We start from the raw sequence: 12276 nt of genomic DNA on the forward strand, positions 1-12276 counted from the left end.
GCCCGCGAGCCACAACTACTGAAGCCTGTGTGCCTAGAGCCCGTGCTCTGCAACAAGAGAAGCCACCAGAATAAGAAGCCTGCGTACCCCAACGAAGAGTATCCCCTGCTCTCCGCAACTAGAGAAAGCCTGCGTGCAGCAAAAAAGACCCAACGCAGCCAAAAATAAATAAATAAATTAATTAAAAAAATTTCTTCATATTAGTTAACTATCCAATAGTATACTTGATTCTGTGTATTACGATTTAACATTTTTTTCATACTGTCATTCAAAATGGATTTGTGGGCAGTATTCTTAAAAGTAATAATAAAAATGTAAAAAAAAATCTGTAATCTAGGAACTATGTCATGTATAGAAGTAAGTGGTCCTATGCTTTTGAGAACAGTAGATAATGTATTTGCATAGCACAATGACTGGAAAAGCATAAGCTAAAATGTTAACGTTATCTCAGGACAATGTGATCTCAAGTGCTTTAGTTTTTTTCTTTTTGTTCATTTAAAACAATTTTCTTGGGACTTCCCTGGCGGTCCAGTGGTTAAGACTCTGCCCTGTCAGTACAGGGATTGTGGACTCAGTCTCTGGTCGGAGAACTAAGATCCCACATGCCACACAGCACAGCCAAAAGATTTTTAAAAAACCCCAAAAAACAGTTTTCTTATAATGACTGTTATTAACTTATATAATTATAAAAGGATATATTTTTTAAAAACCTACCAGCTGGAGACATGTTTCTTTACTTTTTAGGCTTTATTTTCCTTATGTGTAATATGGAAATTCTAATAATTTCTACTCCATAGACTGGTCATGAGGATTCATCAAGTAATGCAGGTAAAGCACTTTAAAGAATCCCAGGCACATGGTACATACACACTACCTGTTGGCCACAATCTTCCCTGCTGTCGTTAATTAAAACTTCAGCTTCTAATCTTGCCTTCTCATGGAGTAGGAGAGAGGCCTTTCAAGTCAGTTCACTTCAGACATTGCCCTGCTTAAAACCTCCCAGTGTTGCCCATGTACTTAGGATCAGATCTAAACAGTTTACCCTGGTTGCAAGGCCCTGTAGGATGTGGTCCCTGACCAGCTCTGCAAGCAACTCTCACATTACCCTCCTTCCTTCTCAGTTGCTACACTCCAGCCACACTCACCCTTTTGTTCTTGGGATAAAATCAAGTTCTCTCCTACCACAGGGCCTTTGCACTCCCTGTTCCGTTTACCTGGAATTCTCTTCCCTGTAGCTTCTCATAGCTGGGTTTTGGTGTTAGTGTAAAAGTCCCTCCTCAGGGAGGCCTTCCTGGCCACCCAATCAAAAGGAGCTACCTGGGCACACCTCTCCGGTTTAATTCTTCCTCTGTTTCATTTTCATCATAGCATTTGCGACATGTTGTTGATTATTTGTATTATTCTGTTACCTAGTGTCAGTCACCCCACAGACCTTGTTTGTTCAGTCAGAATTTCCACTGGAACACCTAGAACAGTGACCAGCTGGTTGTAACACTCAGTATATAGTTGCTGGATGATTTAATTAAGTAAGTAAATTATCTTTGTCAAGTGAATGAACAATTCAATCACTTCTCACCACCTTCTCCTCAGAGGGCTGGTGTTTTCCTAAAGAGGAAGAAGGCAGTCATATCACTTTATTTCTAACCCTCTCTGACAGTTAGAAAACGTATGATACAAACATCAAAATGTTTTATTTCTTAGGATCTCTCACATGTGGCCAGACTCATAGCTTTCCAACCCAGATTGAGACATTTAAACAAAAAGGGCCGATTAGGTTTCAAAAGAGAACCCTTGGAGGCTTTCACTCAGATACATGAGGCTGGACAGGCAGTCCCCACTCTACAAAGAGGTGGTGTTCACCGCGTTTCTCTGTGTATGTTGTTTGTTTCCAACACAGAATGCATTTTTTACTGGAAACAATGTTCCCAGACTAGCCCACAAAAGCCTGTTTAACCTACCATGCTCAGTAGGAAAAAAAAAAAAAAAAAAAAAACCTTGGAAATCTAGGAAACAAAACTGGGAAAATGAATAAGAAATACAATTGAAATGTTTATCTTGAATACCAGTGCTTGAGGAAAAGCAGCTTCCAACAAAGGAGGATGGGGAAGTAGGGTGAAGGGTGTGGACGATTCAGAGAGCAGGGGGATAGCCAGCTGTCATGGCCATGCCTCACTCCTGCATCTGATGGACCGAGGCCGCTGACAAAAGCCACGTCTCCTAGGCGCGGGCATGTCTGAGCCTGTCTGAGGGAGCATTCCTGCAGATCTGTGTGCCAACAGAGGGCAGGCAGGGCTGACACCAACTCTTCACACGCTTAATTCTAGAGGCTAGAATCAACATGTGAGAATTCTTCCATGAGATCAAGCTCCAAGTATGTCATACTGGTGACCCATGAGCTTTCTCAGGAAATTTCTGCTTCAGTGATCTACGTATAAACATGACAACACAGCTTAAAAAAGAATAGGTTCGGGCTTCCCTGGTGGCACAGTGGTTGAGAGTCCGCCTGCTGATGCAGGGGACACGGGTTCATGCCCCGGTCCAGGAAGATCCCACATGCCGCGGAGCGGCTGGGCCCGGGAGCCATGGCCGCTGAGCCTGCGCGTCCGGAGCCTGTGCTCCGCAACAGGAGAGGCCACAACAGTGAGAGGCCCGCGTACTGCAAAAAAAAAAAAAAAAAAGAATAGGTTCAGTTTTGGTTTCATCATGGAAAATCATCATTTCATCATTGAAAATACCACAAGGTAATTTCAGTCATCTTTTCCCTGTATCTGATCTTTGTGCTGCCACTTTGAGGCCAAAGCTTTTATTGCCTAAAAGTTAAGTTTCAGAAAGCAGGGGAGCTCCTTTGATGGGAGCTTCTAAAATTTCTTGCATTATATTGCATAAGAAAGTGTTCCGTTTGGGAAAGACCCATTATCCTGAAAAACTCCAATCAACCCTAATTCTGGAAGTTTGTACAGAGCATCTTTAAGATAAAAACTTCACTCTCTGAAGTGGCTCAGTTTCATCAACTGTAAAATAAAAACAGTCACACTTTTTGTATCACTGTTTTTGTCACCTCTGTTATAAATACGTAGACTCAGTCATTGATTAGCTTATATTAATAGAAGCAGGGTCTTATCCCTGCTTATTTGATTTAAATCTCAGATGACTTAACCTAAAACCATTTTACATTTTACTTAATGTGCTTTGGTATTTACCTAATCGTAGGTATCTGGCCTGCAATTTTACTTTAAACAAAATAATGACACTAGGCCATAAATATTGGCATCAGTAGTTGAGGAATTGCTTAGGTTTACTTTTCTAGGTTTAGTTCTTCCATGGAGGCTACTCTAGGGTCAGCAGCAGTAAGGCTTTGGGGTCAGATAGCCCGAGATCAAGTTCAAGTCCCATTCCTTTTTAGAGCTGTCTAATCTTCAGCAAATTTCTTAATCTGACTTGGTCACACCCGCCTTTTTTAAAAAATGGACATGACAATAAAATAAAAGTAGGGATGATAAACCCATTTCATGGTTATCGAGAGGATTAAATGAGACCATGCATGTAAAACCAAGCAATACATGGTGGCCATTACTGCTGTTGTTATTATTATTATTATTTTAAAGTCTAGGTTGGTAATTGTATTCATTTCCTAGGGTTTCTGTAACAAAGTACCATAAACTGAGTGGCTTAAAACAACAGAAATGTATTGTCTCACAATTCTAGAGGCTAAGTCCAAAATCAGGGTGTCAGCAGGGCCCACGCTCCCTCTGAAACCAGTAGGGGAATCCTTTGTCTTTTCCCAGCTTCTCATGTTTGCCAGCAATCCTTGGCTTATAGGTGTATCACTCCAGGCACATGGCATTTTCTCCATGTGTGTCTTTACATGGTCTTCCCGGAGTGCATGTCTATCTCTGTGTATTATTTTCCTCCTTTTATAAGGACCCAGCCGCACTGGATTACGGCCCACACTCATGACCTCATTTTAACTTGACTTCTGCAAAGATCCTGTTTCCAAATGATGTCACATTCTAAGGTCCCGGAATTCAGACTTCAGCATATCTTTTTTTTTTTTTTTTGGTGGGGCGGGGGGTTGGAGACACAATTCAACTCATAACAGTAATAGAAGTTTACAAAAAAAAAACCTCCGGGGACTTCTGTGGTGGCCCAGTGGTTAAGACTCCGCGTTCCCAATGCAGGGGGCCTCGGTTCGATTCCTGGTCAGGGAACTGGATCCCGCATGCCACAAGTAAGACTCTGTGCAGCCAAACATATTAAAAAAAAAAAATTCTCTAAAGTAAGAACTAGCATCTCACGTTTTGCCGTCTAAAATCTCTTCCCCACCAGATGTTATTATCACTGAAATTTTGCTCATCAAGGATATTTAGATACAAAACATAAACTCTTAAGTTGGCTGTGTTTGTCAATAAACTTGAAAGCAAGGAATTTGCTTTGTTTAAAGGAGTCACTCTTTCCAGCAGGATTCTGTCAAGTACATGTTACCAGTGCCCTATCCACTCCCTTCCATCCAGACAGGCAAGAGCCAAACCCCATCCTCTTGTGGGTGGCAGCCAAGCCCCTCCCTGGGTCTTGATTTCAAATGGTCATTCAAATCCATCCTCATGGTCTCTGTTCTGCAACAGAAACCAGGGTCCCTGTTTTATGTGACATTTGGGATGTACTTGGCAACACCACCTACGTGACGATGCTATCAAGTTGCCCTTAGTGGGGTAAGGGAAACTATCATAAGTTCTTGGAGTTGGAAGGTATCTTAGATATCATTTCATTCAGTGGTTCCCAAATCTGGCCGTGGGTAGGGATCCCTCAGGGAAATTCTAAAATATAACAATTCCTAGGCTTCATCAGAGAGATATTCAATCAGAGTGGCAGGGGCGAGCTGGACCTTAAAAACGCTCTCCAAAAAGACAAAAACAAACAAACAAACAGCTCTCCAGATGAGGCCCAGAGAGGCTGACTGACTCTTCATGCTTGCTCAGTGTTTAGTCGTTGACTGACTCCTAGTTAAGGGCTGGTTCCATGCTCCAACTTTCTTCTCCAATGGTGCCAGGGCTTTAACCCTGGTGAGGTTTGCAAGGTAAGCACAAAGACTCTCACTGCTGCTTTTTCCAGAGAGCCTTTCCAGGGCACAGCAGGTGTTGGAAGCGTTTGTGATTTATTCGTCGTGTAGCTTTGCAGCGGGTTGTGCAGGCTGATATGTCTCCTTCTAAGGGTTCTGTCTTTTATATTCTTTGTTCTGACATAATTTTTTACATCACTGAGCCATGCTTCCACGTTTTAAAATATGAATGTAGTTTTCTTTTTTTTTTTAAAGGAGAACTAAAAGGATAGTTATAAAGAGCTGTCAACACCTTTCCATCAGAAACCACCCATGAGAGGTAGAGAGGTTGAAGAGAGCGGGGGCAGGGCAGAAAGAAAAACTGCAGGAAATCAGGTTCCCACAGAAGTGAGAATTTGGGATATGGAAGAGGAGGGCAAGGACTATGATCCAGCTCCATGTATTAGGACACTGTCTGGCTCTCGGGGCAGCTTGGAACGAGTCAGCCGTCTCAGAGTTAAGCTGGATGTAGAGGAAAGTTAGGAACCCGGGTGTTGGAGTCAAGCAGACCTGGGTTCACATTCAAGCTCTCTCACCAATTAGCCACATACGAATGTCTCTGAGCCTCAGTTCTCTCATCTGTAACATGAGGGTAGTAGCACCTCATAGGATGGAGGTGAGACTTGGGGTGTCTGATACCTGGTAGACAGTATACAAATGGCGGTGCTATGATCATGGAAGAGTTATGTTTGGGGGACTTGTGGGGAACTTTTTCTGTCTTGCTTGAGGCCTTGTGCATATATCCTTCCAAGAGAGAACATACCACCTTAGCAAATCATGCGGTATGAATTGAACATGGCCCTACTTTGTTATCAGAGGGAGGAGGCCCTGTCTCTGGCCATCTGTTCCCCTTTCTGTTCTCCTGTTGCTGGATCTGAACTAGCAACCTTTTACTTTGCAAAAATGTGTCAATGCAGGAGAAGCGAGTTATGTTGGGAGGGGAGATGGAGGGGGAGGCCTCGAGTAGAAAAGTGTAGCTGGCTTTGGAGAGGACCTGAGGTGAGGCCAGAGGGGGTCAGCTCCAGACACTAGGGTGCTGGGCAGACATGAGGTTGAGGACGCAACATCTACAAAGAAAGTAAGACAACAAGTAGGAGCAGAGAAAGCGGGGACGACAAAGACAGGACAGGCTTCTGAACCTTACAACTCCACCCAGGCCTACCTTGCTGGGTGGACTTCAGTTTAAGCTTTGAATTCCTTTCTGGATGATGACTGGTCCACCTGAGCAGGATGCTCCTCCCCAGGTCCCAAGTTTTTCATCTCTAAGATGGACAAAACCCAAGGCCTCCCTCCTACATTGATTAGAACAAGTGAGGAGAGATCAGAACAGCTATAAAATTCTTGACTGTATTCCTTGAGGGATACATGAAGAGACCCTCCTACACTGTTGGTGGGAATGTAAATTGGTGCAGCCACTATGGAAAACAGTGTGGAGGTTCCTTAAAAAACTAAAAATAGGGCTTCCCTGGTGGCACAGTGGTTCAGAATCCACCTGCCAATGCAGGGGACACGGGGTCGATCCCTGGTCTGGGAAGATCCCACATGCCATGGAGCAACAAAGCCCATGTGCCACAACTACTGAGCCTGTGTTCTAGAGTCCACGAGCCACAGCTATTGAAGCCCGTGTGTCCCAACGACTGAAGCCCGCGTGCCTAGAGCCTGTGCTCCGCAACAAGAGAAGCTACTGCAATGAGAAGCCCGCACACTGCAATGAAAAGTAGCCCCCCGCTTGCTGCAAGTAGAGAAAACCTGCACACAGCAATGACGACCCAATGTAGCCAAAAATAAATAAAATAAACAAATTTATTTAAAAAACAACTAAAAATAGAATTGCCATATGATCCAGCAATCCCACTCTTGGGCATATATCCAGAGAAAACTCTAATGTGAAAAGAAACATGCACCCCAATGTTCATAGCAGTACTGTTTACAATAGCCAAGACACAGAAGCAACCTAAGTGTCCATTGACAGATGAATGGATAAAGAAGATATGGTGTATATATAATGGAATACTACTCAGCCATAAAAAAGAATGAAAAAATGCCATTCTCAGCAACATGGATGGACCTAGAGATTATCATACTAAGTGAAGTTAAGTCAGACAGAGACAAACACCATATCATATCACTTATATGTGGAATCTAAAATATGACACAAATTAACTTATTTATAAAACAGATTCAGAGACATAGAGAACAAACTTATGGTTACCAAAGGGGAAAGGGGGTGGAGGAGGGATACATTAGGAGTTTGGGGTTAGCAGATACAAGCTATTATATATAAAATAGATAAACAACTAGGACCTACTGTATAGCACAGGGAATTATATTCAGTATCTTATAATAAACCATAATGGAAAAGAATATGAAAAAGAATATATATATATATATAATACATATCTGAATCACTTTGCCGTACCTCCGAAACTAACACAACACTGTATATCAACTATACTTCAATTTAAAAAAAAGAGACCCTTGAGGGCACATTCCCTCTCCCCTAGAGCTTTGGAAGGGGCAGTCTCTAACCCTTGAAAGGACTCAGGCAGGTCTGTGGGAGCCAAAATGCATCAACCCTATTTCTAAACTTTCGCTCTCTTTGACTGTGGCTGAATTAGTTGAGTTGTATTAACACAGGGGTAAATGCTGAATTTTGTGTGAGTCCACTCTTCATGCCTCAAAGACAATGCCCAGATGTTATTTTTATCCCAGATCTATTCTTGGCTTCTGAAGGTTTCTAAGCCCTTTGATATAGTGATTATCACTCAATCACTTAATACCTTAACAACAAAGTTTCTAGACAAAACAGCTATCCAGGTCATGTCTTCTCTCTGAGCCTCAGTTTAATACGTAAAAGAAGGTTGCCTGAACAGCAAGGAAGGCTCCTTATTGTGATAAAATCCTACATCTCAAGAAGCAATGGCCCCAGGCAGTCCTCGGTGGGGATAACGCAGGGCACGTGGTTGACTGTAACAAGCAGGCGAAAGTAGGGTAAAATGTGTGTCGAGCGTTCTCTCAAAGGGGAAGAATTAAGCCATTCACTCTTCTTTTACCTTTCGTTTAATACACATGTATTGAGCAGTCAGAATGCATAAAGGGGGACTTCCCTGGTGGTGCAGTGGTTAAGAATACGCCTGCCAATGCAGGGGACATGCGTTTGAGCCCTGGTCCGGGAAAATCCCACATGCCGCGGAGCAACTAACCCCAGGCGCCACAACTACTGAGCCTGCGCTCTAGAGCCCGTGAGCCACAACTACTGAATCCCGTGCTCCGCAACGAGAGAAGCCACCGCAATGAGAAGCCCGCGCACCGCGACGACGAGCAGCCCCTGCTCGCCGCAACTAGAGAACGTCCGCCCGCAGCAACGAAGACCCAACACAGACAACAATAAATAAATAAATAACTATTTATTTATTTTTAAAAAATGCATAAAGAAAGAGCGCAGAAAAGACAGGTTCTGAGGAAGCTCCCGATGGAAGGAGGTGGGGCGGAGCACAGACCTCTTAGAAGGGCTTGTGCTGGGGGAGAGATTGTCCAGGCGGTGACATGGGATGTAATCTTTACCCTCTGATTTAGAAAAACCCACCTAGTTTCTCTATAGGTACCTTTCATTTGTGAGGCAGTTATCCCTATTTTGGGCTCAAAACATGTGATCAGGGTAGCCATGGGATAAGAGAGAATCATGAAAAAGCACCCTCCACAAACATCATCTGATATCACTTATATGTGGAACCTAAAATAATGATACAAATGAACTTACAAAACAGAAATAGACTCACAGGCATAGAAAACAAACTTATGGTTACCAAAGGGGAAAGGGTGGGGAGGGATAAATTAGGAGTTTGGGATTAGCAGATACAAACTACTATATGCATAAAATCGATAAACAACAAGGACCTACTGTATAGCACAGTGAACTATATTCAATATCTTGTAGTGGAAAAGAATCTGAAAAAGAATATAGATATAAATTATAAATCTATAAAAATATATATTATAAAAATATAAATATTATAAAGAATATTTTATATATACATATATATATGTATCCCTTTGCTGTACGCCTGAAACTAACACAACATTGTAAATCAACTATACTTCAATTAAGAAAAAGGCCCCCTCAGAACCAGAGCTCAGTCGTCTGCGGGTCAGCACAGCCTCGAACTGGCAGATCCAGGGTGAGGAAGCAGGTGCCATGATGTGTTCTAAGTTCCTAAATTGGCCCACCAGGGAAAGGGCTGTCCTCACCGGAGAAGAGACTGGTGGTGAGAATGATGTTCCACACCCAACATCGGCCTCTGACCTGCCACTAGAAGTGGCTGGACATGTAGCTAGATATGCAGCAAGTCAGGGCATACAAGATGGCTGCTGAGTTAATGGCCCCAGGATGGTGCACACTGAACATGCCCAGCAGTGCCATGACAATAATGCCTGCAGGGTGGTAGTGGAGAGCCTGTGTGAGGTCTCACTCAACCCTCTTCTGGCAATTTCAGAGGAATCAGCTAGCCCGCTTTCTCCTAGACACGGGGCTTCCTGGATATCCAAACAATATCCCCCAGTTCTGTTGTCTAGAAAACTCACAATAGAATAACAATAGAATATACACATCCTTGCTAGAGCCATCCACCCCTTAGGACTGCCCCTCACCTTGGACAGAAGAGAAGATCTGCAGATATTTTTTTCTGAACAAACCACCTACTTAGTTCTACCCCTTGAGAGAAATCCCTGATTAATTTTTTATCACCTCACCAGTGCCAAGGGCCAGGAACTGGGCACCCACACCAAGCACAGCACAGAGCAGACCACGATATGGAAGGAAGTGGAAGACATCTGTATGGATAATTTCCTAGCCATTGTCACCTTGGTCAAAGTCATCACCAGAACCTCCAGAGGCTGGCTCTTTATCCAAGTTGTACTGAGCCAGGTCCTTTCGAAGCACACGCATGAGAATGACAGCCACAAAACCCACCAGTAAAAGCACAAGCACCATGGAACTGATGATGGACTACCAATGGATTTCCAGTGTTCAGGGAAAGAAACCGCCATCATCACCATGCACCTGTCACTCCAATGCTCACCTGACGTCTCAGACCAGTGCACGCTGTAGGTGTGGGTGAGGCCTAGGAACTCATCAGGTCATCATAACCCATCTGAACTGTGGGGCTTGACATCCCGCACTGAGACTCTGGCACATATAATCCAGTCTCTGTGGAATTCTAGGTGGAAGTCTAAATGGGTCCAGAGTCCTGCCTTGTGGCTGTGAGGCAGGAAGCCACTCTCCTCCATGGAGCCCACAAAGCCACAGATTGGCAAGTTGTCCACCACAAATTCAAAACAGTATAGTTCCTTTATGGCCTGGCATAGCTGTTCCACCTACAAAGAGCAAGTCAGGAGTCAGACAAGGCTTCCCCAGGCATTGGATTAGAGCAGGGTCAACACTAATGACATTTTGGGCTGGATAATTCTTTGTTGTAAGGCTGTCCTATGCCTTGTAAGATGTGCCATCCCTGGCTTCTTACTAGATGTCAGTAGCGTCCCCCAGTAGTGACAATCAAAAATATCTCCAGACGTATCTCCAAATGTCTCTGAGAGACAAAAGCCCCCTGTTGAGGGACTTCCCCTGTGGTCCAGTGGCTAAGACCCCTTGCTCCCCATGCACGGGGCCCACGTTCGATCCCTGGTCAGGGAACTAGATCCTGCATGCCACAATTTAAGATCCTGCGAGCCGCAACTAAGACCCGGTGCAGCCAAATAAATAAATAAATATTAAAAAAAAGAGAAAAAGCCCCTTGTTGAGAACCACTGGTTAGACCCTAGTATGTTGAGATTCTCCGAAATGAGCAGGTATGACTTGACAGGATGAAGGCCTAGAAGAAGAGGGATCAGGTGTAGGAAGGTCTGGAGTAGACTAAGGAAAAGTGCCCTAAGATAGAAATTGCTGAAGAAAAAAGCATGACAGGGAAAAGTAGGTGGAGTGTACAGGAGCCAGTTAAAAAAGCCGAGAGGTAGGAACGGAAAAAAATGACTATGTAGGACTGATAGGTGGGCCCTTATTACCAACAGAGAAGCTTCGAGTCAGGAGCCCTGGGTTCTGATATCAGCTCTGCAATCCACTATCCATGTAATCTTGAAGTTACTTCTGAGCAAGTATGTTTCTTCATCAACCAAATGCAAACAATACTACCTGTCCTGCCTGCCATATGAGGTTGTAGTTAGAATCAAATCAGGTCATTTCCCATAAAGGTGCTTTGAAAAAAAAAAAAAAAAAAAAGACACCCTACACCTCTCCCCACCCTCCCAATCAGAGGGACAAGCCAAGGGCTGAAGTGGCCCAGTCTGCCTTCTTGCGCGTGTCAGGGCTGGGTTAGAAGCTCGGGTTATGCATGTGCATGAGCTAGGGAGTCTTTAAAATCTTAGCTTTTCCCCAGTTTCTCCCTGAGTTTGGGAGGAAGTGGGTGAGACTGGCCTGAGGTACCTTAGGGCCATCTCTGCCTGTGGCTCTTTTCTCTTAAAAACTTCTTTTCTGGAGGTTGAAATGAATCTCCCCATCAGTCTGTGATGGGGGGAGGAGGGGTTATCATCTCTCATATTTCACAGACAAGAATAGTAAAGAATTAAAAGCTTAAGTAATGTTCCCAAGTCATGTGGTGAATTAGTAACCGAGACAGGGAAAGGATTCAGGTTTCTGGTCCTTTCCGTTTTGTTGCCTCAGCATTAGATCTTGCTGTCTCTTTAAATCTCACATGTAGTTAGGATTAGGGTCTGTAGCTGTGTATTAGTTCCGTCTTAACTTTGCTCATTAGAAAAAAAAAGTGGGGCAACCCTTCCTTTCCTAAACTTCTACTGCAAATCTGCTTTGTGACTTTATTGGGCAAGACCTAAAAGATGTTCGAATTTTCCCCCAGCACAGCTGAATATCCTTGTTCTTTTGGCTATTGGTATTCTGCAGCAGCTGTCTGACAGAGATGGAGCGCTCCAACAAGGATGGGCCGGAACTCCAGCTGCTGGTAAGCAAGTGTTCACTATTTATAGCCAGAGGGGGGCTGTAAAAGAGTGGAATTTTTTCCTTCTGAGTCGTTTTGATGCAACCAACAGGAAGTGGGCTCTGATAGATGCTAAATTTGATGACATGAATGAGGTCTATTACAGCACTTCTCAAACTTGTCTGTGCATCAGAATCA

The 12276-nt window shown here is 43.7% G+C and overlaps 1 pseudogene across 1 annotated transcript in view; it reads right to left on the bottom strand.

Moving 5' to 3' along the window:
- Positions 1-12276, bottom strand: part of LOC308605925 (transmembrane 9 superfamily member 1-like) — a 75138-nt pseudogene that overhangs the window by 7474 nt on the left and 55388 nt on the right. Inside the window, exons 2-3 of the transcript in view lie at positions 9845-10468; positions 9344-9526 (exon numbers count right to left, since the gene is read on the bottom strand). The product of the transcript in view is annotated as a transmembrane 9 superfamily member 1-like (transcript). The remainder of the gene's footprint in view (positions 1-9343; positions 9527-9844; positions 10469-12276) is intronic.

Source organism: Mesoplodon bidens (genome assembly GCF_964165515.1).
Source record: "Mesoplodon bidens genome assembly, chromosome: 1".
Classification (NCBI taxonomy): Eukaryota; Metazoa; Chordata; class Mammalia; order Artiodactyla; family Ziphiidae; genus Mesoplodon; species Mesoplodon bidens.